A 26,686-nucleotide genomic window follows, 5' to 3' on the forward strand; every position below is an offset into this window, starting at 1 on the left:
ACAGTTATTTCTTTTCCCGAAACAACTGTAGTCTTAAATTGGGCTACTGACACCTCGGATGCTGACAAGGAGCAACATTCCGCTTCCAAGCCACAGCTACTTCACATGCATGCTCCAGGAGAGCTACCGAGTGTACTTGACTTGGAGTAACAGCCAGCAAGAAAATACAGACAGTATTTTCATCAGTGAGTACCACAGGCAGCATGGAAACAATGAGCAATTCACGAGCGAAAAGCTTTTGTTATTAACAGCAGCAAGAGAGGATTTAACGTCAGGGCTAGCAATACACCAAGCTCATAAATCCCCAACGTACAATAATTAATGCCTGAAGATGCAGCAGTAAGACCTGTTTGAGCCTCAGCTATCCTCTGCGGGGGCCTGAGGTGGGATTTTCTTTGGTTTTTCTTTCTGGAAGATTCACACTCGGTGACCCAGCACTTAGCTTTTTCAGTGCAGCAACACTCCTGCCAACCAGCATCCCAGAGCTACAAATTGACTTGGAAATTTAATAAATCCCTGAAGAGCTGTGTGCTGGCTGGTCTTCCAATCCCAACACTACAGGACTGGAAGAGGAAAATCCAGGTCTCATTGGTACAGGTGTTCTAGGTGAAAATCTCCATTTCCTCAAGAAAAACAATTTTGTCTTGTGAGCTACAGCTCTTGCAAGCTCACCATTACTCAGATGAAACTTTTTGAAATTAATTTAAGCTTCCCTTTAAGGGCTAAATGCTGGTTCCAAGGCTCTTCTAAGAAATAAAATCTGAACTACCCAAAATTTTATTACAAGGGGATAGTGCCACAGTAGTGGAGACTAGGCTATTACTAAACTATTTGTTGTCTGCAACAAAAACCTGTAAACACCTCCACATATTTTAGGTACTCAGGCTTGTGACATGATGTAACACAGCATGAAGGTTTCCAGCCAAAAGCAGCATCACTTGGTCTTACAAGACATATGTTCACTAAGACCAAATCCATAGAATCAGTCAAGAATTTCTAATAATCAAGAAGTCACACATTCCAAAGACTAGTTTAAATCATCTGACAGGTACAAGATGAATAAGCTATAAATAGAACAGACCAACCTACATGACTTCTTCTAAAGTTAAAATTCCTGCTGAAGATAAATAGATTTACTATTGCGAGCAATCTTCTTTAAAAAAATCACATGCACTAGATTAGACTATATGGAAGTAAAAACACAGTAAGCTGTTCCATATTCTCAATCCTCATATTTTTCATCTTCCTTTATAATGTTTCTGCATAGTCCAGAAAAATCAAATTTGCTTCCAAATTTTTTTTAAAGTTCTACATTAAAATGTCAAACTGCAAAGTCAGGTTTTTTACCAGCTGAGACTGAACTAAAATGAATACTATCCTTATCAATAGATCACTCTTCATACAGATATATCAAATACTCAACAGAATTTTCTGCAGATGATACTTTCTTCAGTCTGCACATGTCAACAGTTACAAACATCAGGTTGCATTTGCTTTTGAAGTATTTTGCAGAAATAAGCAGATTCTTCCTGAAAACACTGATGGATACAGACAAAAGGATTTGGAATTTACTCTCTGCTCTGCTCTTAAGACAGAAAAGAACTAGCAACTCAGATGTCAGTACTAAAGTATCACAAATTTCAACGAGAAATTTGACTGCTTAAAGGTCAGAAGAATTCACCATCACCAAGCTAGTTACATATTTTTCATAGACAAAGACCTAAGCAGACTATGAACAGTCAAGCGAATAAATCTTTTACAAGACCATTTTGGATCTTTCCTCGTGTTAGGAGAAACTGTTTAATCTTGCAAGCTAAGCCTCAAATGTTCCAAAACATCCAACCTCCATAAAGCTTCTGATTATTATTTAGATATGTATCAAAGCCAAAAGTTAGAGTGGAATAAAATTGTTCATTAATTTTTCAAACACTTTTAAAGACAGCACAAAATTACATAGGCAAACAGTCATCATTAAGGATGAATCACTAATGGGGAAGAATTTGAATTAAAGAAAAACAGAATCAGCTAATTAGAAAAAAAATATTATAAAGGAGATTTCTGGAAACATAGGGCAAATAGTAGTAAACTCCTTATGTGAGTAACTGCAGAAACCTCTAATCCTGAAAACTTTCTGTTGCAGATTAAAAATTCAGAATGGGAACTTGAATAAATACTAAATAAATACACTCAAAGAGCATTTTCTCTCTGCCTTCAATATATGTGGAAAATATTAAAAAAATTAGAAGCGTTCTAGAAGAAAAGCTTTGAAAAAAATACAGGTAAAGCAAAATTGATGTTATGCACGTTATGATGTTTATCCTACAGAAGGTAGTTGAATTCTGCCTGGAGTAACTGCAGAACCTGCTGACAAATCAAATACAGGCAGATATCAAATGAAAAATTGTTGAATAGGATAATGCATGTGACTGAACATCAAGACTTACAGAATTAGGAAATATAATTTGACAAAATAAGGATGACAATCATTTAACACATGATAGGCTATATTGTCTTAAGTAAAAAAAAAGGTAAAGAATTCAAAGGTTTTGTTAACAAGTTTTGCTTCACAACCCTTTAACAAAGATGCTGCAGATAGTTTAAAAAAAATATATAAAAACAACAAAAAAACTCCAGCACACACACAAAACCCCAACAACAAAAAAAACTCACAACCCACCATGCCTAGGGAAACACACAAACTCTAACTAAAAGTAGCTCAGCAGTTTTTCAAGACTAAACACTTTTTGAAACATAGAGAAAACATCAGATCTCTATCAAAAAAATAAAAGCACTCCCAAAAAAAAAAAAAATCAGAATATATGTTTGCTTCTTTTTCACCAGAAAGAAAATTCTGATCAGAATGAAAACAAACAAAAAGACAAGCTAGCATTGTCCAATTTCATGACACATTCATAAAAATTATTGCATTATTTCTCACAAAAACTTGTGCCCTTTTGCTATGCAATGCAGCAAATATGCTTGCTGGATGCAAATATAAATTCTACGCAGAAAGCAAATGGCTGTATTTATACAGACAGGCCATATAGCTATTAAGCATACAGTCACACAAAGTTTGTTTTCACATCATAGAGCTGTCTGCTCAGCAGGTAGCATCAGCTGCTAACAACTATTTTGTAGTAATACACACAGTATTGCACTAAGGATAAGATTCTTCACATCCACTTTTCATTTTCCCTCTTACTTATACTCACTTGTTTTAGATTTAGTTTTTCTTAATTCTGTCTTCCCAGAGATCTCTGACAAAATAAGCTTGAGAAATACCATGCTTTAAGTTCTTTATTTCCATTGTCAACCCATATGAATGTACATATGGTATAAAAAGAACTACCATGAGATTTTCTTCAACTATCCATAAATTCGTCCATGTAAAAATCTATTTTTAAGGTAGACAATGCTTGTATTTTGGGTTCTACTTTGGAGAGAGCAGAAGAAAAGAATTTGGGATCCTTTTCAAGACGGGACAAGGAAAGAAGAAATTGAAATGGAAAGCTTGCTATAGTATTTTGCAAACAGCCCAATACAGCAGTGGCTAAAGGCCTAGATACTTTCTTTGTCCCCATGGCATCCTAGTCTTCAGCACTGATACTGATATTTCCACAAGACCAGAGCTTAAACTCTAGAGTTCAGACTTCAGGTGAGCTAGAGGTTTATATGCTGAAGCACCTGTGATGACTAACAGTACAAGAGAATTTACAGAAATATCAGTACTGTCTACTTTGAAATGTTCCAAAGGCTAGTTTCACATTTTGGGACATTCTCACAACAGAAGTCTACTCTCCTTTTCCTTTCCACTGCATCTTTCCCTCAGATATTCAAGCAAGCAAACTCTCCTTAACTCTCAGGCAGGCAGCAACTCTGACCAATTCTGTTCTGTGCACCAGATGCACCGTCCTTCCCCCACTACTCTTACGTCTACATCTCCTAGGTTGCTACCATGCAAACAATAATGAAGACAACAGTGGAGACAAGCTGAAAAAGTGATCTCCTGTTGCTGCAGCAATCAAGACTATTTAACAAAAGGAAGAGGAAAGAGAAGTAATAGTTAAGACCCCACCTGTCTAAGAAATATTCAGCTGCCCATATGACTCAGAAAACCTGAAGCACACAGTATTTACCTATCCAAATATGTCTTTATGTAACTGTAAAAGCAGACAGTTATAAATGATGGACCTAAGCATAGAAATCGTAATTGACCACGGACATACACTTAGCTTGTTTTAAGTTATCAGCAGGCAGAGCTTCCACATTCCATTAGGTGGTAGGGAAAAAACTCAGTTTGACCCACCCACCCTAATACAAACAAATGAAACCATTTTTACACTAGAAGTCTCTAGAAAGTTAGATTGGTATACCAAAAAAAAAAAAAAATCCCAAAAGCACAACTGAAGTAATGAAAGATTGGCAGAAATTTGATGGGAAAGAAAAAAGGCAATATATGGCCAGCCAGCAGAATAAAATCACTTTTAATTGCAGAATGCTAAGATTATATAGAGAAAAAAAAAGGAAAAAAAGACTAAAAAAAGACAAGAAATCCAGACTCTTAATTTCTTTGTGAACAGCTTTGTCCTCTCCCTCCTGCACCAAACCAGATATATTAGATAACTCTACAAAAATATTTAGAAGCCAATTTGCCAGTATTCCCAGACAAACTAAATGCTGGCTACATCTTTTCTCAGACTCATCTCCAACACTACAGTAAATATTTTAAACCTCTTCATAGTCACTAGAGTAGTACTTCCAATTAACCAAAAAAATAAAATTAATCCACTAGGTAGACTTGGCTTGCTGAAACTTAAAACCACAAAATATGAACATTGAGCTGAAGAACATGCTGCATTTAAATCCAGCCAAGTGTGACAAAGAACATCTTGGTTTTATAGTTTTTTTCAGAATGAACTTTCTTCCGCACTCGGGACACACCATTATAAAAAGCATACCACGATTAATGAGAGAAAATACAACAAGAAGGAAAAAGGTCTACATCAAACAGGTAGATATACATTTAAAGGAGCTCTTGGGCAGGCCTAATCAAGTCACTGTAATCACAGCATTTGTGCAGGGAATTCCAGTTTGGATTCCCAAAGGCTAAACAGAACCACTGAGCACTTTTCCCAACTATCAACTTCATCAAAAAATAAAAATTGACATTCATGTTCACATCTGATCAAAAGCAGTAGTATGTAAACAATAAGTTGAGTTCTATAGAAAAAAGCAATCCTGTTTTATCAACAGCTTCAAAAATAAATAAGAACAAACCTACCATGTTTTAAGCTCCTTTGTGAAAGTACTAGAAAAAAAAAACAACCAACAAAAACCCCAATAAAACTGCAAAAAAAGTTTTCACTTAAATCATGGAAAGTATTGAAACAAAGTCATTTTCACAGGAAAATGCTACATTTTCAGCATTCTGTAATAAATGCTTTTTCAGTGTTGCTGGATTTTATTCCTTAATTCTCTAGAAGAAAAATGGTAGATTCACTCGCATGTTAAATTTCAAGACTATACTCTTACAGCTAGTGATTCCAAAAAAGGTTTTCCATCTGGCTTAACTTGTAAGTTTCCATACTAATATGAAAAAAGTTTGGCAAATTTAAATGAAATAGCCATATCAATATATAAGTATTGCATTAGTAAGGGAAAAAAGTAAATAAAATCTAGAATTTGTTATCTGTTGCACTGTGCAGCAGTCCAGAGAAATCTGGAGTGCAATATGTAATTTAAGTCAGAAAGATTATTTATTGAAAGAGTTCACTTTTTTCCTAGTTATCAGTAAGACTAATGCTAACAATTTTCTGCATAGTTGCATAGTGAAAAGAATCAGTATAGCATTAGGTATGGTAGATATGTATTAAGCATCACTAAATTACTTAAGTTCCTTCAAATACTCAGGTGCTTATTACTTTGCACCTTTTTTCTCAGAAGTTGTCAGGCACTTTGTAAAAAACAGCTAATGTATTTGACACATCATTTTTCGAAGGTATAAAGCTGGTAGCGACTTAAGCTTTTTTACAATTCAAAATTCATACCTGACTACAAGCCAAGAGAGGAATAGGTCAAAAGGTTAATGTGTCAGAAAACATTAAAAAAGGGAATACGATGGAACATTTGCACACTCAGCTATACATAAATTGGAGACCACAGCATTTGAGTAATACAATCATTTTTTAAAAATTTAAATTAAATCAGATCGTTTTAAAGCCTTTTTTGTGCTTCAATTCACTTAAGATTACTTTTCAGTAACTTTTCTGAAAGATATTCAACTTCTCTGAAGATACTAGAATCTTTACAACAGAGAGCAGACATGCCTGAGAGGCCATACTACTTGGTTAGATCATGGTTAAAGATTCACCAACACACTACTGCATGAGTAGTTGCTACCCCATCTTCTCTCTCATTCTAATATGCCAGCCTTTCGCTTTGCCAGCAAAAATTTATACACCAATGAAGAAACTCAATAAGGGAACTGATATAACTGAAAAATAACCAAAACAATTGTTTTTTTTCAACCACACCAGTCCCCCAGTGCAGACCCAGACCAATCAGGTATCACACCCAACAGCAACTACTTCCACTCAAATCTATCCCTTTATTAAACTCACCATAAGAGTCAACAACGACAGAAGTGGTGTCTTGGCTACAGCAAAAGAAATGTCAGTGGAGCTACAGCTTGAGGCCATAAGCACTAAGTCCAGAAATCAAAAATTTGCTCTTTTTTTTTTTACCTTGTTTTTTTAATTCTGAGTAGCTTCAACTATTATTTAACAGTACTAGGTAGTAATTTTTGATATATTTCCCCTCCCCTCCAAACTGATGCTTGTTCAAGCTATACTTTAAGCACTGAATTTAAGAGTGCATGCCAGGTTAAGACCTTTCAAAGTTGACTGGAAAAGGATCCACTTAGACCTGAACCAGGCTTTTTCCTTTGTACCTCACTGAACCTGAACTTCGAAGTTGGCCCCAATGGGCTCTTCAGAACTCAGTCTGTGAAAACTAATCTTATGAGAGGTGTTAACAGGTTTGCAGGAAAGAAAAAAAAAATCAAGGCGGAAAATAAGCACAAAATACCAAGGTTATCAAGTGGAGGACAACATGCGGCACACTAAATACTACTACAACTGAAGTAGCTAATCTTTTCTGCCAAAGGAAACAGACTTGTATCACAACTTTGCCCATCTGTCCCACTAAACTTTGGCTCTCCATCTTCTTTCAATCAAGCTTAAAAAACCAGTAGCAAGTGGGAGATGCACACAGAGAGAAGGCTTAACGAGAAATCAGTTGTTAAACCCCTCATTGTGCAGTTAGTGACTACACAGTGGTAGTTTAATAAGTCCTCTCGTCTGACAAGGTACTTTAAGGGAACTGTGTTTACTGTAGCGGCACAGAAAATAAAAAACAGGCTTTTTTAAGTTCAGCTGGATGGAAAATTCATCTGAATTCCAACTCATTGGCCTAGATCACTCTTCTCAAGATGATATCACACTAAGAGAGTAAAGTTAAGTTTAGGAGAAACACAAATGAGGTGCTTTACCCACTTGGATATTGTACTTTCCAATACCAAGACACAACCACAGTATCTGATAAATTAGGCTTGTACTCATATCTAAAGGGATTCTTACGGACACCTGTTTATGAGCTGCAGACAACTGAACTGGTCCCCCAGGACCCTGAAGGAACAGAAACATATGGAATATGAGAAGACAAAGTAGTAGCATACAGGCAGACTCTAAACACTCTCTTTGCTCTCAGATACATCCAAAGCAGACAGACGTGATCAAAGCATAAAATTCCTGGATCACATTTTGTACTAACCTCCTCTGCAGGTTTACAGCCATCTGCAAGTCCACTAGCACTGGTGGCAAAATCCCAATACATTGCTGTAGAGCGCCTGTGGTAGGAACCATAGAGCAACAGACTGGCCTAGGTCATTCTGACATGAATGTAGAAGCAAAAGAGGTCTTCCATCCACAAGGTCTTAAGGCTGTCCTAGAAGAACAACAGAAATTCAGATAAGTTCCAGACTCAATTCCGGCAGAGTCTGAGGTAAAGGGGAAGAGAAGGAAAGTTATCCAGCATTTAAGACTTCGAAATCCAAAATCCTATGCAAGAGAGAAGGAGCCAAAAGACTGCTTCTAAAAAGAGGCAGTGAACTGAGCCTGTGAGGAAAACAACATATGTAGGGGTAGAGTGGAGAGGTGGAACAAGTCATCAAAATTTTTTAGCCTTTCAGATGATATGATTTAAGTGGGAGGACTGCCTGTCCTCTCAAATAAGCAGTTATCTATTTTTGAGTTCTATATATGTCGCCCTCTATCCAATCATGAGCACTTAGCACAAACAACAATGAATTGTTCTTGATAAGGCTAGAAAACAGCCTCCTCAACAGCACACATTCACATGAGCAGCTCCCCAGATGATCATCCTTTCAGACTAAATTTTCCCATACATATTCCAGTTCATAGATGTAGGTTTTTTCACATTCTCTCCTCTCGCATTTATAATGACAGCTTTTGTAATAAAAAGGTGTTATTAAACTAACACAGACCTGATGCTTGAGAAGTAATGTTTTTTTCACTTCTAAAAAAAGTGACACCTGAAAAACTATGCCTGAGCGTTTCCAAGAGTTATGTTAAAATTTTAGCAATATTGAATTAATTCCTTTAAATCTATTCCTTTACCTAGTTAATATAGCAACATCTGAAGAAAATTCTAAGCAGCTGAAAAGTAAATAAAATATCTTAGCAGATAAAAAAGCAGACTATTTCATTTTTTACTGCAATTGTAATTTGCCTACACTTAATATTTGCCATATGTTATGAGCTTATGTGTTGTATTTGCCAGATTATATATGAGCCTACTACATTATTTAGGTTTATCGCTCTACCTGTTTAAACTGTTAGCTTTATATATTGTCTGTCCAGATTAAGGGAGAAAAAAAATAAGATGATGACACTATAACATGACAGTACAGAGGAAATACATGGTAAGGAAAGTCAAGATTGGCAGTGATAGGAAAGATGTTTGTCAACCACTTATTCTGAAACACATTATTATCCCAGTACTGAGGCAGAGGAAGTATAATATGTGGCAGCTTCCCATTGTTTGTAGAAGGGGAAAAGTATCTTAACTCCTAATTTTGTTCTCCATTCAAAGATACATTACCAAAATACTGATAAAGCATACTAATAGAATAGGGATAGCGACCAGTTTCATATCCACAGAAGTGGTTTACAGTTTGAATTTTACAAGAACTGGCTAAGGATCTCCCACAAATAATTTCAATTTTTACCAGATCTGAAAAAAATAGTGGAGTTTCAAAGGGCTAGGAAAAATACAGATTCACGAGATGACTCAAGACATACCCAGCAGGACATCTAACATAAATTGTGTGATTGTTACCTTTCTGGAAGCGTTAAATTGTAAGAGATCATGACACAATTCTGAAGAGATCCAACCACCTTTATCAAAGCAAATTAGTCACATCCTTCTTCAGTAAAACTCAAGTGCTTTACAGAGGTGGAGAACACAATCCATTTTTACAGATGGGAAACTAGTCCATTTGTGGATAAGTGGCTGGCAAATCTGGGAGCAACTTTTCTTCTATCTGTTCAAGAGTTTTAACTAGTATCTATCTATACATCTATCTGGTTAGATGAAGCGGTTAAGTGATTTTGCTAATTTATATTTTTCTTCAAAGGATCCTAAGACAACAAGCTCCTTGTTCAGTGTTATTCAGACACTGGACAAAAATAGCTCTTTTAAAACACACAAACAAAATGCAAACAATGAGAGCAGGACACACAGAGAATGGTCCATGTTGCCATTAGTAAGCAAGGCACATCTACCAAGGGCAGATGTTTGCTATTTTGTAGTGAACTCCCACACACTTAAAAGCTTATCATTTCCCTTGATCTTTTCTTTGGGTTACAAAATGCCAATTCAATCATTCTTTCTGCACATACTATTTTTCTAAATCACCAGCTATTACCATTACCCTCGCGAGGCAAATTAACTGTGCCTTCATCTTTCCTGAAGTACAATAGCCAAAACTGACACAGTATTTTAACCTTACGACACAGAACAGAGCAGAAAGTTCAACTCTACATATCCTCTACATTATGCCACCGTTTATTTATGCCAATATATACACACACTTCTGAAAAATGCTGCGTTGTTAACTTTCATTTTATAATTCATGGCTTGTCCTCGATCAGAGTGGGGAATGGGGTGGCAGGAACAACTTAAACAGATGTTGTCCATGTTTTATTTTTTTGTTATTTTGACCTAAATGTAAAGCATTTCACTTATTCTTCTAAATCATATCCTATTCTTTCGGGCCGTCTTTCCAACATTCAAGACTCTCCTGAATTGACATCCTAGCTTCATGTACCTGTATTTATTCCCGAACATCTCTTATCTTCAGATTTTATAATCATCCAGTATGCCATTACCCAGTTCATGAACAAGAACAATCACCTGAAAGAACTTCACAAAATCCCATACAATATGCTTTCCTTTGCTGAAGGTGAACTACTGAAAAATAAAACTCTGGCTACTGTTAACCTGATGATTTTACACAGATCCTAAAATAGCTTTTTTTATCTAGGCCATGTTTCCTTAGCTTGCTCTGCAAGACTATCACATGTGGCTTTCTCCAGTCCACAAGCTTCCTGTTGTAGAGGAAGTTAGATCGGCTTGATTATGCATTTCTGATCTTCACAATAAGGCTTCCAAATTTGTTCCCCTATATTACATGCTCAAAGAGAGGACTGTCTTACCTGTAACTACATCACTTCTGTATGTTTATACTCTAGCTGGATTTTCCATTACATCCTGTCAAGAACAAAAATTAAGACACAGTATGCACATAGAACTGGTTGGTGATTTTCTCGTGATTCCAACTCAAAACAAAAGCAGTTTTAGCCAGAAACAGGCAAAAGAAACCATGGTGAAGATGCACTGTACCCTTTCTTTTCTTGATGAAACCCAGAAAAAGAAATAATAATCTATGGACACTGCTGACGTAGACAGGCAAATGGGTTAGGAGAGCTGGATAACAATAACAGAACATTTAGGTGAACAAAAACAAGAAAGAATCTGCCGCAATAGCAGTTTTGAGTACTTAGATTAAGGCTACCAGTAGATATTACCTTTCAGTGCTCCAAACCATGTTACACTGCTACACAATTTAAGCAGAAGAGTACTTCTGCTTTAAACTGTGCATCCAAATAGCCTACAAGACTTCAAATGAACTTGTTGGAGCTGGGACTTGGGAATTTGGAATCCAGACAACTTCTGTTCATAACTTCTCACATCAACTCCAAGTATTTTACAGGATTAATGCTAGCTCAGGATGATTCTAGACAGAGATCTTCCCAGCTAAATGTTCTGTTGTCACGTGCACCAGACCCTCTGCACAGTGGGTGCCCCAGCTTTTGTAAGTGGCACCTAACAACAAAGAAAGGTTTTTTTTGAAAATTGCCTTTTCAGGGGAGTCCAATACCCTGAGCATTTATTTAAACCTAAACCAATTTTAGCCAGCCACTCTGATATGCTGCCCAGATTCACAGCCACAGTGTTTGTAGAGTGCAAAATATAATTGTCTCATATTCAAGTAAGTGTCTATACTGAACAGCCTCAATATTTGCATTCCCATTATTCAGAGAACTTCCTTCTGACATATTTAATGTTAATAACAGTCATCATGCAGAGCTACTTACGCACACTGGAGAACCTATTCCTAATTGTCACTCTCTACCCCACTTACCACTTTACCTCTTCCTTTTTAGTCATGCATTATCTTCCCAGTCTGTACAGTCAATTTCTGTTTATTCAGTGACACACCTCCCCCCACACACAAACTCATACAGCTGTCATAAAGCATGTAGCCAACTCTATTTCATCAGCTTAATTTTCCTACCAGCTCAATTCAGTGCTATGACCCTGTACATGGTCAAAAACACCAGAGCAAGGGAGTGAGCATGAAAGCATGAAAAGGACAGAAACTCCAGAGAAAACAGATTTAAAACACTGAGAAAACCACATCTTCTACCTGTTGGTCCTGAAGTGACCAAGCATATATTAAAAAAACAAACAAACAAACAACCCCAAACAAACACACACCCTCCAAAAAAACCCAACCCAACCCAAACCCACACACCACCACAGTTTTATTCTGTAATTCTCCATGATTTTGTTATACAGAAGACAGCAAGGAAAACAACAATTTGAATAAATCTTTCTTCATGGAGACAATCCAAAGATTTTTTTTCCTGCATGCAATTTGTCAGAAAATAGACAATAGGCAATAGGTTGTTCACCAACCAAGCAACAATTCTGGCAAGTACATCCATGCAAACAAGATAGCAGCGCCTGCTTCACAGGCCTTCTGTCTTCTGGGGACACTGACTCAAACCAACACAAGCCAACACTAGCACTGTATGAAAGAGACCAAGAGTGATTTAACCCATAGGGGTTTTTTTAAAGTAAATATTATTTTTAGAAGTCAATTGTAAAATGCTTCCTCCTCCCCTGTCCCCTAATCAAGACTACGGCAAAGCTTGTTTCCACTTTGCTTGAGAGTACTACACTGCTGGAAAGTGTTAAGAAAAAAAAAAATATAAGACAAGCTACCGGTCTCATCAGTAAAGAGTCTACTATCATATTCAGCATCATCACCAAATCTCTCTAGACTGTAAAATTACCTTTTTCATAATTCATACTACCTGCACAGAATTGCACAACTCAAAAAAGATAAAAGGTATCTCTCATAACCTCACAACTGCTTTCCAGAAAGACAAAAACCAGATTATTTGCAAATCAGGAGCAGCACTATAGGTCTGTAAAGATGCTGGAAGTCTTTCTAACTGTCATGATTCAAAATCCTTAGTAAAGCAATCAGCAAAACCAGTTTGTTTCGATAGCACTAATGCACAGCAGCCTGAAGTATGAGCACAGAGCATCAATGGGCCGGGCATGTTTGCCTTCAGTGGGACTATCAACAAAGAGTTGTGTGTTGACTGCCACGAGCTGGCAGACACACTCTGCACCTTCTCTTTAGCCACCAGGAAACACTACCCTCATTGTTTCACAAGTATGCAAAGCAACCAGCGCAATTCGTGTGGAGGATGTGAGCCACAGTGCAAAATGCATTGGACACCTCTCTGCCCTTTCAATGGACAAAGCATTCACTATGAAGGAACCCAGAAGTCAAGAAAACAAGATCAAGTGTCAACTATGAGTTTTCTGTTTGCTTTGTTTGTTTATAAAGAGTGGGTAATTTACTTTTTCTGTAATATTTGGGCTGTATTTGTATTTGTAATATTTGTATATAATGGGCTACTGAAAACTTAGACTGAGCTGTACTTCCCTCTCAAAATCTCCCCCTTCCTATCCTATTCCACAACAGTTTCAAACAACAGTCTTGTCTTTTGTCCCCCTACTTACGAGCTCTCAGGTGGGACCAGCAGCAGATGCACACCCCTGACATTACAGGTAACATTTCCTGCATACAAAGCACTGACTTTAGACCTCACTGACAATTCTTCACCATGAGTCACATGAAGCTCAGGAGACTTCAGATAATTATCACTTGGTGTAACAGATCAAGTAGTCATCTTCCTCAAAAAATGCAAGTATGGCAACAGCCTTAAACCAAGCAGCAGCAACTAGGCAGAATCATCAACTCCCTCCAGTACACCAGCTGGCATTAACCCCAGCTACCTATATAGACATGTTGTGTGCATACCTATGCACATCTAAGTGGATTTCTTCATTTAGTTGTTATGAATATGACTCAATGTCCACTTTCAGATTACTGTTCTTCACTAGAAAAAGCACAGGTGACATTAACAGTGGAAAACAAACATAGTATCCCTTCAACTGAGAAAGATGATCCTTCCTGTTTAACCTGTTCTAGTCTTCCCTGACTCATCAGGAAAAAAGTTCCCAGATCTACTGAGGAAAAAATCCTATTTAATTATGAATACAAAATAGTTAAATGCATAACTACATTAAAAAGCAATCACAGCTGCCTTCATAAACATTCAGTAAAGTTGCATGCCCTATGATGATCAATGCTTTCTTCAACAGTGAGCAGAGACCTTCAGGAAAGCCACCTGCTCTATTCGCAAGTATAATACTCAACTAATAATCTGTAATCTTTCATTTTCTGATCTGATAAAAAACAAACAAACACAGTAGGAAAGCTCACAGGGGGAGGGTATGGGAGAGTTTAGAAAAAAATGTACCCGAGGTATGGTCATACCCAGTTTCTCCATTTCCACTGGTAATTTTTAATAGAACTACAGAGAGTGAGATAACTACAAATATTTCCCATTACCTCAGAAATTATCAGACGGATGCAAAAATATTTACAAATATGCTACTTTAACAGTGTTTAGAAAATCACAACCTCAGCCTTCCACAGGCCAAGAAGTCAAGTCTGCAAGTGGCAATAGACAACTGTAGTATAATACATTAGAGCAACTCTGTCCTATACATAAAGGGAACTACGGAATTCTTCTACTTCTTACCAAAGGCTTAGGCTTTTTGGAGATCAAACAAAGTATTATAGCGTGTACTATAGCATATTACTTGAAGTGAGAAAAGTGAGAAGGAGATGTATCCAGGCAAGATCCTAGGACCTCCCATTCACAACAGGCAATATTTGAAATAAATCAACTGATAAATTTGTAAAAGCAAATGTCAAATTTACACAATGCTTCTCGACATTTAGAAAAGATCTCAGTGATATAATACTTTCTCATGAAGATAATAAACAAAGTGCTAAGTGGTAGAAAGTCCCCAAAGTAAAACCACTGCTCCACACATTTAATTATGTCTGTTTACAAATGAGAAATTGTTTCTTCCAGCACTCTGGCATAAAAGACAGTCTATTGTCGATTTAGCTCTGTACCTTAATAGCAAAAGAAATATAAATACTAGAGTCCTTACTCTAAACCAAATAATTTATAGCTGTATGCAGAGCTCAAAATGGTTGTTTATATATTTACTAACTTAGGAACCAAATGTAACCATTAAAAACCTCACAAATCAAATAGGAAGTATTCTCTTGCAAGATGTAATTAGCACATGTTAATCAAAGAGCAAAATGAGAAAATGGTATTCTTGTCCACAAGCTTTTACAAAGCCCTATATTACCATACATTACAACATTAGTCCCCTAGTATGTAATTAAAATATTAGAGACAGCTGTATAAGAGGTGAACAAGCATATCATAATTCTAAAGTCCAAACCAACACACTGCTTATTAGGAGGACTTTAATTCAGGGAACGGTAAGCTTACAGAACATAAAAGTAAACCTTCAGAAAAAAACAGCCTAGAGCACATAAGTAATATGTAGAACCTCCCCTAGGTAAAAACTCTGGCCTGGGGACTCAGTTCTTTGAAAATATTAATGCTCTATTTAAAACAAAAATGTTGTGGTGAGGAAAAAAAAATAGAAGTGAAGAGGGAATGGTTTGTTGCCTCCTACCAGTTTTAAAGCATTTCAGTAAGACTGTCAGTGTCAACAGGAGAATATGTACCCTAAAACAACAAACTGCTTGAGCAAGCATATGTCTTCATACACAAATGCTAAGTCTCCCACAGAAATTCTAGTTTCTGGTATCTTCATCTGCCTCCAGGCAAAGCTCTGCTGCTTCCAACAGTATCTGAAATTTGGCTGAGCTGACAAATTACTATCGTTTCTCATTTGCAAGAGTAGGAATATCACTTTCAACAAAAAAAATTATGCCATTCTTCTAAGTAGAAACAGGCAGGCAAACATTTTCTGGCTTCAGGTGAGATAATGGTCCCTATTTTCAGGAAGTTTTGTTTACCACAAAGGAACACAGGAAGCATAATGTTATCAAGTTTCCAAAATGATGGATTTGGTTAGTAATACCAATCCTAAATTCCTTCTTGTCCCTTTCTGTAAAATCAGTAACAGGTAGTTGAAACAGAATACTGAGAGCTATTAACACTGTCATAACACGGATGAGGAAACTGCAACAATAAACCAATGAATTAGCTCTTCTAAAAAAAGCACTCCTGTTTTAATGCAGCCTTTGGCAATGCAGCAATCCAGCATAGCGTTTTCCAAATCACACTGCAAATCTTACACTTTCTTCCTAGAAACACCCTGTTTCACTTAGTTTACTGATTGCTGAGCCAGTCAGCTGTCTGCAGTGCCTTTCTTTTTACAACTACAAACCCAGAAGACACGTCACTATCTATGCAGGGAACAAGGTATGCAAGGTTACATACACATCATGCCTAAAACTGAGATAAAAATTAAAAAAAAAAAAATCTCGACAACACTAAAAATTAGCAGTGCAGCTCAAGGAATGCATAATAATGTCCCCTAGTCCCTAAGCATTTGCTTCTATCCCCACACTCCTTTCTGACATCATCATGTTTCGGTATAGGTTAGAGCTATTTTCTGTATTGCAGTACATTTCTGTGCTAAAATTTTGCAATCTATTTCATAAAACATGCCTAAGGAAGGGAAAGAATGTCCAGGAAAAGACTGTTCACTGTAGCAGCAGTGGCAAATTGGCAGACTCATGAAGCTAACCACCTAATTCTTGAATTTTGGGACCAGCCATTGTTGTTAGGCTAAATCTCACAGGCCTGTTACATGGTAATTATGCTTTCTATTTTGTCTAATTGTTTGGTTTTCCATTATTCTGTATCTGTTTTCCATCTCAATTTAAACACCTCTTTAGCAGCTGCTGTGGACCAGGAATATTGTGAATTACATAATAACATCATGAGGGGAAGTATTATTAATCTGATACCTGGCAGACTGCTTCAGGGTCTGAGAAACTTTCACTCCTGGAAATCTTCACCAGCTATTCAGATATAAATTCAACCATTTAGCACCTCCAGTAACCGGAAAGACATCAGTTGTACGAACTCTTGCTTCCCTAAAACACCTGGCTGGTTCAGGCTTGAGGAATAATTCTTGTTTGAATATTCTAGAAAGTGATGAAACAGGAATCTTCATATAGAAACTCATCCTATGGTACATCAAAAGTTAGGTAGCAGCAGGAAATAATTCAGAATGTTTAAGTTTCTAATCAACTCATAAAAACAAAGTTACTAAAGATAAAATAATGGAACAAGTAGGCTAAATACTTGCTATTTTGAGATAAAGGTCAGGATATAGAGAGAACTATGACTTACAGAAGAATAAAATCTGAACATTGAGATGAAGGTGTGCTATACTATAGAACACTTCATCAAGCACCAAAATGAAAGGCATCTTTTAAAAATACGGTTAAATAAAAAGTGATAAAAATATGAATGTACTACATTTGTTCAATCAGTATTGAATTATGCTTATTCCTTTAGAAAGATGGGAAAAATCTTTGGAAGTACTGTCTTAAGCCACTTAACCTGAAACCTTTATCTTGTCATCAAGACAAGCAAACAGGAACCTCTCAACACTATTGCACACACACCTCATGACAGGCCAAAACAAGCCTCCCAACTCATTCAGCTTTTAGCTCAACTGTTTGATAAAGGCACACACTTAGCAAACCATTTCTTAACACTGGCTCATGTGGAAAGTATCAACTAACTTTTTCGTATATGTTAGGAAATGTACTGTGGTTTTTAAAGACTCAAATCCAATTCATCAGTAGTAACTAAACTAGAGAAGCAATACCATCTGAAAAAGTATTTCTAAGACCTTCCTCTGCAACTGAAAACTTGGGGCTTGCAATTATCTCCTGATGGGGCTCCCACCAAAACAGAAGACAATCCATTTGTCAAAATAACTAAGCTGGATTTCCATGATATGATACATGAACATTTAGCTTCAAATTACTTTGATATAAAATTAATAAGAAGCAACTACAAGTAGCAGCTCAAGTGCTTCATCAGCTTCAAAAGAAGAGCAAATGCTGAGAACAGTTACTTGCTTTGCAAGCTGAAGCATTCTACAGACCAAGTATGTTTAAACCACTGATTTGTCAGCATTGCTCTTAGATTTGCACCAAAAAGAAACTCCATGCTTCCAGAAACTAAGTTCTAAATAAACTCTAAATAAAAAAAAGATGACTTAAATAAGATCCTTTCAGCAAAAGCCTTATCAACCTTCCATAGTCATTGAAAAATTATATACAGAAAGGAAAATTCAATTTGATTTTCCATACCATAGCAACAATACTCTGCTTACTCATCAAGAATTAATATGGCAAAAAAGTTTGCAAAAGACTTAAAGTTCAGTGCTATCTTCAGCATGTTTGTAAAAGAAAACTACAAGAATTTAGCATGTAAATTTAACTTCTTATATGACTATCTTGTCTGTCTGGTTTGTACTACCATGTAATTTTTTGCTCAAGACACTACATCTTATCCAAATACATCAACCCTCTTGCCTACCTCCACAAAAAGGATTCCAACATACCCCAGGGCTATAACGGTGTGCCCTATGCTGTAAATTAAAGCTGACAGTATGCCTATTTTACATTTTACTGGGATATAAGAACCCCTCCCATTTCTTACAAAAAACCCACTGAGATTTTCCTGCTAATCATAGCTACCCTCTTTTGCCTGAATTATATCAATGTCTCTAGCATTTAACACATTTTTTCCCATTTCTCTGTTTCCAGAAAGCACAAGGAAGCCTGAAAAGGAAACTAAGTCCTATGTCAAGAGTAAACTTCACTCTTGCCCTAGTCAAGAGGGATGAGAAGGGAGAAGATCAAACTGATTGTTTCCTACCTGAAACTGGTTAAACAGGCTCACCATGCTAGTCAAAGCTTTCACCTGCCAATAGGTAGATACTCCCCAGTCAACACTTCTACATTCTCTCAATAGTTCTGGATTTGCAAACTCTTTCACTAATTAATTTACTACACAACCCCAAGTGTCGCTATTTGACAAAAGAACTAGTGAGATACTATTTAGCCATTTAAATATTTTTCTTATCTTCTAGAGCAAGACATTTAAATTTTATTCTCTCTTGCAAACTCTACTGTTCCCGTCTCCTATGAGTTTTTTGTTACCCAACTGTTTGCCTATACTTGGAGCCTGCAACACATTCCTTTAAGCAAAGCATTGACTAGGAGACTCTCCAATGCTGTTTGTCGCTGCAGTAAATCAAAAAGTTGAAAAGGGAAATGTCATTGCTTCCTTCACATTGCTCAGGGCAGTCGTTCAGGGAAGGCTGGAGATCACAGCTTTAGTTTGATCAACAGGATCTTGTACCAGAGTTCTTATTTCAAAGCTGTTCAGATGCTACCAAAGCCTCTAATTCTCACCCACCTCCAACTACTTTTAATCATTAAAAGATGCTTGGTAACATCACTTATGTCACCCAGTCCCAATTTTCCTCAGTCTGAAACACTGGCTCTTTGAGGCCATCTGTATCTCTTGAAACAGCCTTCAACATAGCAATGTCTGATTATCAGATACCATTTTATTTTTTTAACCAGACATCTAGCCTTTGACCATTTACAGCTTACATACTTACTGAAATAATTACAAGCTGAGGAGCCAACAGTACAATATTTCAATATTGTGATCCTGTCATTTACTTATAATGCTTTGCAAAAAACACCAATGATCCATGAACATTACCAGAATGAAGAAATGTTTAAGTGTAACAGAATGGATTATATTACATGTAATTTGCAATATTTTATTAATATGCTAAAAGAAAAACAAAAAAAACCAAAACCACAAACAAACAAACAAAAACCACACACACACACAAGAGAGCAATCACCGTTAGGCAGATCAACGGAAACACAATTCAGATACCATTAGCAACAAATTTTAAAATAGTTACAATACACCTTAAGACAACCTATACTTTTTCTTAGGATTTATTCATTTCGAAATTTGAAGCAACCAACTCTTTTGATTGTTATCTTTTTTTATGCCAAGAAAGTTGTTATAAAGTTAGATATTACATGTAGAAAAAGCAGATAATTCACGTAAAAACTGGAGTGAAAGCATAGATGACTGTTAAAAATACATCCATACTTACACTAACATTTCACTCCTCGATAACAGTCAAGCCCTTAAAATCATATCATTTAGCTGCAGTCATTTAAGAAAATGAGAGAATATTATTATAAACAGTTATACTATTATTTGTAGTATAAGAGGTCTTTTCTAATAGTTGATTAGTGTAGAATACACGTCCAAAGAAACTAGGTCATAACTAAATACCCAACAATTTAATTTGAAGAAAATCTTAGCAGACAGTTGCTTTATTAATTTTCTCATACCACCCTTCTGTGCAAGTAGCTGCCACAGTTAAGAATAAAGCCTTAGTTTTTCCAATGCAGTAAGGTATCGAGTTTAATTTTAGTGCAAAAAATATTAGCATGAAGACAGTGAATTGAGCTTCTTTCTTTCCTTTTCCTCATGCTATTCAGAAAGTAAATAAACTAGGTTATCACTCTAACTACATTAGCTTAAGTACTTTACATGTATGAACAATACATTAATCTTCTCTTCATCTTGTCTGCAGTCTGCTCTCCTGTTCTCCTCTTCAGTTTTTCAAGAGAACAGGAGATAGCATACTTATGAAACACCAACTTTATAAGCTACATACCTCTTCTGTGAACAGATTTCAAACTATTCCCATTAAAAAAAAATACATTCAGCAAATTCACATTGAAAAGTTCATATGCAAACTCTGGAAACCTTGTGTCAGGGAGAAGAAACATGACCAACTCCTCATTAATGCAAGCAAAATGGTTTAACTTCCCAAAAAAATATCCTGCAGCAGCAGCTGGCTACTTTTTTATAATTTAAAAGGACCAGCTGCAGTAGGAGCAGTGGCACACTGAAAAAATATCTGACTGTTGATGCTTAGAAATAAATTACAGTCCACCTGCACACAGCCCTTGCTAAAACAAGTTATCCTGCCTTGTAGAAAGCAGAACCGATCTCCCAGGATTTCAGTCAACAACAACCTCAGCACCCTGATGCTGCTGCCCCTTACAAGCTCTTCTTCATTCCTCCACTCCCAAAACCTCCATTGTCCACATGATACTATTCTATCTTCCCTATGTCTCTTAATTACCAAATCAGCAAGAGGTATCCCATGCTAGGGTTTGTTCCAAGCTTTTGGTATGCCATCTGGTCAGTCAAAAACATGGGTCATTGGGGAATCGGCAGAATAGAAAAAGAACAGGCAACTATTTAGTTGTCTTTCTTCTTCCTCAGCACAATTTTTTTCCAAACTTCTGCTAACTTAATATTTTGAGGACCTTGCCCACTGAGTGTGACTGAAAATAGCCTACAAATCGTGGGGAGCGCACACAGAGGAAGAGCAATGGAGGACTGAAGGTGAACAGAGTAGGAGGTAACACTGTGTCAAAAAGCAACTCTTCCTCTCCTGCCAAAGCAATTTTTGTTGCCTGGCTGGGGCATGCATTCACATAAAAACACTATTAGCTTTTACAACAAGGACTACCACAGGGCATGATGTTCCCACTGATGTACAATGAGAACACAGACTGCAGGCAGAGAACAGAACCTCAGCCAGCGCTGGTGCAGCCAGGGAAATACCCCTCGCATCACTTGAAGACTGGACATTTTATCCATACAGACGCAGCCAAAGCAAGTGACTCAGTTTTTCCAAATGCCTTTCAAACTTTTTGTGTATTAAAGTCTTGTCTAACAGCTACAAAAATATGTTTATTTATAACTGGAAAGCCTTATTTTTGAAGCTGAACAGAACACGGTATTTCTCCCATAAACCTGCACTTGCAGCAGATACCAAGTTTTTTAGACATATACACAGTTTTTAAGATAGAAGTCCCTTAAAATTTCCCTGGTCTACATAGAACTGGCTTCACTAGCTTGGAGGCTTTGCAGTAATGTTCCTCCATAAGCATTCAAGCTTTTATAAATAAACACTTTTTTCCCCACCCCTCTATCTAAAACAAATCCCTTTCAGAAAAGGAAGATAATTCTTCAACAACTGTTTGCATAAGACTGGTTAAACTTTCTCCTTCTCTCTCAACAGGACTGCTCAGCCCACAACAAGTTTCATGATGCCGAGGCAGCAGCAGTTCCAGTTGCCACCAAAAGAACCAAACTAATCCCCTTTTTTTCCACATCAGAGGGCTCAGATTTGGAAAACTTTAAACACATTATATGTTGCTTGGGCTACTGTCTTCATTTCCTCTTCAATATGCCCAGCCATAAATAGATTTCAATTTACTTCAAAGATGCCAGTCATCACTTCTCTCAAAGTATTGTCTCCCTCTCCTGACATATCCTAGTTTACCTTTTATCTAACAGCTTAGTACATTGTTACAACACAAAGGAACTCATTTATTCAAAATACACTGAAATATCTCTGGTAAATTAAATTATGTCAAGAACTCACATGCAAAGGAAAATACAAGACCTCGTGTCTTTTCTGAATACTCTCCAAGGACCAGTAAGGTAAAATGAACGTTCTCAGTAAGTTGACTTTGAGGTAATTTTCTTTTTTTTTTTTTTTCTGAAATACTTGAGTTACACTAAAAAAAGGGATTATTTTTTGAAAAAGGTTGAGCTTCACTCTCAGACAGCCAAGTCTCTAAGACATGCCAAACTAGAGATCAAAAAACCCAAATTACTAGCAATTTCTATTATTTTCTCTTATTTCAGATACATTTCTCTATTCCCATTCTTGATCATTATCACAGCCTTCTGAATAAAAATTAATGATACACCAACCAGTCATTACACACCCAAACAAATGGAAAAGATGGAGAAATCACAAATTATGGAAAACTGTTAAGAGGGTATGCTACAACAGTAACTGATGAGAGATGTTTTAAACTAACAGCCAGCACGTTACAAGTGACAGATAGAGAAGCAGACACTATCTCTTTGAAAACCAATAAATTGTTCTTGTTTCTGCTCCATAGAAATAGACGGTACAGCTCATCCCTGCAGACGGAAGCACTAGTGAATCGTAATTTCATTAGCCTCCTCAACAAAAGATGGCTCGATTAGAAGAAAGTTGGTATCAAATATTTTTACAGCCTCAGAGTTGAAAATTTAGCTATGAGGATCCCAAGGTCAAACATTTGATCAGGAAATCAGTACCTGACTTGCACGCTATTTAAGTCTGGGCTCTTCTGCACAGAAGTGACAATAAAGAAAGCCAGCTCATTTTAAAAACCATCCCATTGTCATTTCTTTGTTTAAGAACACTAGTGATATAAACTAGTGGATTAGTGCAAACTACTGACCACAACTCAGCGCTGTTCGACTGTAGTGCATACAACATGAAGTATGCTATAAAAAAAAAGGCACTGTTTTCCTGGTAGAAGCTGAGTTGTTTCATTAAGTTTTAGACAAAGAGGAAAATGTGGTTTAAAGGAGTTCTTAGATATCTTTCAAATATACGCAACACTCAAGAAGTATAGAAAAGCCATTGTTTCAGCCCTAAGAAGTTCTTGCTGTGTTTGAGAAAGCACAATTTTCGCGGGGAAAAAAGGGACAGTCATGATAGCCTAAAACTGCATAAGAAAGCTTTGATATAATCCAAAGCAAGAAAATTACATATTATTGTACTTCTGTGAATCATATCACAGCTGAGATTGGGACAATTGGTTTCTTGCGCGCAGCAGATTTCAAGCATTAAGTGGTTGCAGAAGAGTGATTAGTTTTCCTGGACATGGAAAGACAAAAGATGTGATTTGACAACTCTGCAAAACCCAAAAGGAACTAGAAGGAACCAGAAGGAAGGAAACTTCTAGAAATGGTTTCTAGACTAGGTTTCTCAGTTTTATAGGGCTTCTTTTTCAAAGAACTAATTAAATTCAATATGCAAGATTACTCGGTTTATTTTGGGTATTGGGTACCTTACATTTTTTGAAGTTAACTATTGCAGATATAAAGTTCTTATGATTTAGAACTGCAGTGCAAAATTAGATACGTAGCCTGACAAGCATGTTTTGATAGAGAAAAAAGTTTTATGTTGGGTCTGCATACACAAAGTGTTTTAGCCAGTTCTGGTTACTCACTAGATTTCCAGAATTGTTCATAATGTTTTTTAAACACTTTTTCTTTCTAAGAGATGACACCATAGCAGAATAATGAGAATAATATTATGAAATAGTACTTTAATGCATAATAATTTAAAAAAAAAAGCTTTCAACAAGTGTACCATACACCTTTTGAATATGTATACATTAAGATTTTTCAGGTGCTTTTGTCAGAGTAACTTTGATTCTGCTGTATCCCAACTACATTTTAACAAGAGTTGATGAATTGTTTAATATTCACTGCAGGAGCCTGCCAGTGCTCCTGGACAGTCACAGTACCGAATGTTGCCTGATTCTTTAACATTTTGTACAAAGTAGTATATTTCAACAACATACACATTATTTTAGACTTGATAAAATATTAATGCAGCTCCTAGCAATTCAATGAATCTATCCACAGCTGAGCATCAAATACAGATTTTAGAGCCTGTAAAACCTATAACGAATATCAGTTTTTGTAAAGCTATACTACCAATACTTTTTAAGCTCTCAGCACATCAGAGGTATTTTCAAGGTTAGATTATTGATCATTTACTTCTGGAACTCTGCACAGCTGGAGTAGTCCTTAAGGCTGATACTCCAAAAATATTTTATTCCAATGTAAATATTTGATTCCAATGTTCCTAAATCTCATGATGCCATAGATTAAAACAGATTTGAAGCAGAAAAAAACAAAACAAACCACAAACCTAAAAAAACCCCCACACCACACAAAAAATTTTCATTTTTTATGAGTATGCCATGTAACATAGCAGCAGCTAACCTATTCCGTTCTGCTTTAGCAAGGAACTTGAGCTTTTACAAAGAATAAAGAATTCCTGTGTATCCTTCCTGTCACATTATTCTGCCCGCTCACTTCAGTGCCCAGTAGAAGTTGAAGAAAAGGGACCACTGAGCAGCTTAGAGTTGTTTTCCCACACCTATCTTGGACCACACTTCCAAAACATTACCAGTTTGTTCTTTAAAGAGGACAGATACTTAGATTAATGCTAAGTCTCAAGAAAATGCAAGTTTAACTTACTGGACTTTCCTATTCTATCTGTAACTCATTTTATACACAAACAGCACTGGAGCAAGGCATAAGTCATAAGAAGAACCTCAAGGCCTCTCAAAGTTTGAGAAGATGCAGAGCATGTAGATCTTTTTATCTGCATTAAGGCTCCTCCTGAAGGTGGTACTGTACTTTTCTACTCCCTAAAGTTACTGAACTTTGTATTTTTCATGCTGTTTCTGAGACTTACAGTTCAGAAAAATAAACCACAAAATCAAATATTTAGAAATGTCTGCCTGAAAACAGACTTCAATTTTATAACCTCTTTTTGCAGACAGAGGGCCTTAGGGGTACATGTAATTTTTCTTGAAATATATATTTCAAATTGATGTATTTAAACTGTAGTACCTCTGCTGCACTTTAGGAAGCTTAGTATTTGTATTATGAATGTACTTGTTGGCACTATCTTCAGAATTTGAAAACTGAAAACAAAACAGGTTTCCTAAACTACTACTAATTTAAGTACCTATATTTCTTAAACTTCTGATCAGCGAGGCCTGAAGAAAAAGTGCAGGAGTATACTGGAAAAGGGAGGAAAAAAAAAAAAAAAAAATCACACACTGCTTGCAGGGGTGGGGTTTTTTTTGGCTATTCTAAGTATACCTGTTATTCCAAGTACTTCTTTGGAACAGCACTGCTTTCCTATGCTGTCTTCAACCATTTTCCAAACGTAAAGATAGCAGACATTCACTTCACTCACATGATACTACAGACAGAGTTTAAAACTGCAAAGTTGTCTTAAAAAAAAAATAATAAAAAGAAAGGGTTTCTGTGGAAATACATCCTTAACTTCTTTATAACAGCCATTAACTCACAAACTGGACATTCAAAGTTGTATTCCAATCAGCAGAAACTGAAGTAATTTCTTACAGAAGGACTGTCTGGAGACAATAGTCAAAGCTGAATTTTGCATTTAGAACTAGGATTCATCTTCTGTGTTCGAAAAGCGTATCAATCCCAATTACCCTGAGTATACAATGAACTGAAAATTAAATAAATCCATTAGCTTAATTTTAACGTAAACAAGTCCTTAAAGATACTTAAAAAATGCCCCATCAGTGAATGTTCTCTCTTTGATGTATTTAATGCAGAAACATCATGAACAGGATATGCACGTAAGAGGCCAGGTTGTTGTTAATGCTAAATTATTCATAATGGTAATCAAACTGATGAATGTCACATTGAGTGATAGCACAACTCCAACCAATCCTACTTCTTCATGTGTAGCTTACTTCCACTTGGGCCATCTGAAGATTCAGAAGCCTATTGTACTTGTGGGTTGGTTTTGCTGCTTGCAATACCTAGCATAGTTGGGAACTGACCACATGAAACTTTGCCTTCTTGTCATCCACTTTTGGCTGGGGTGAGAGACAGCTTTATGCTTGTTCTTAGTTCTTCCTCATCCTGGCCACTCCAGTCAAACTCATTTTAGTACACTGTTGTGGGGACATCTGCTTAAGACCTCTTTCTCTTTATGGAGGTCCACGGTCATCTGATGTATTTTTCATTCTGCTTTTCAGTCAGCTTCTTCATTCAGATATTTAATAAGCGCTTCCAAATCTCTCTACACAGTGACAACTGATTCCAATCCACTA

At 36.5% G+C, this 26,686-nt stretch overlaps 1 protein-coding gene across 3 annotated transcripts in view; it reads right to left on the minus strand.

Annotated features, from left to right (window-relative positions):
* Positions 1-26,686, minus strand: part of GALNT1 (polypeptide N-acetylgalactosaminyltransferase 1) — an 88,910-nt gene that overhangs the window by 55,679 nt on the left and 6,545 nt on the right. Inside the window, exon 2 of one of the 3 annotated variants that reach the window (XM_065628502.1) lies at positions 7,831-7,999. The exons of 1 other annotated variant lie outside the window; for it this stretch is intronic. The gene's annotated coding sequence lies outside the window, so the exon portion shown is untranslated. Of the gene's footprint in view, positions 1-7,830; positions 8,005-26,686 lie in introns of all 3 variants that reach the window. One more of the 3 variants, XM_065628501.1, reaches the window with a different exon arrangement.

Source organism: Caloenas nicobarica, chromosome 2 (assembly GCF_036013445.1).
Source record: "Caloenas nicobarica isolate bCalNic1 chromosome 2, bCalNic1.hap1, whole genome shotgun sequence".
Taxonomy (NCBI): domain Eukaryota; kingdom Metazoa; phylum Chordata; class Aves; order Columbiformes; family Columbidae; genus Caloenas; species Caloenas nicobarica.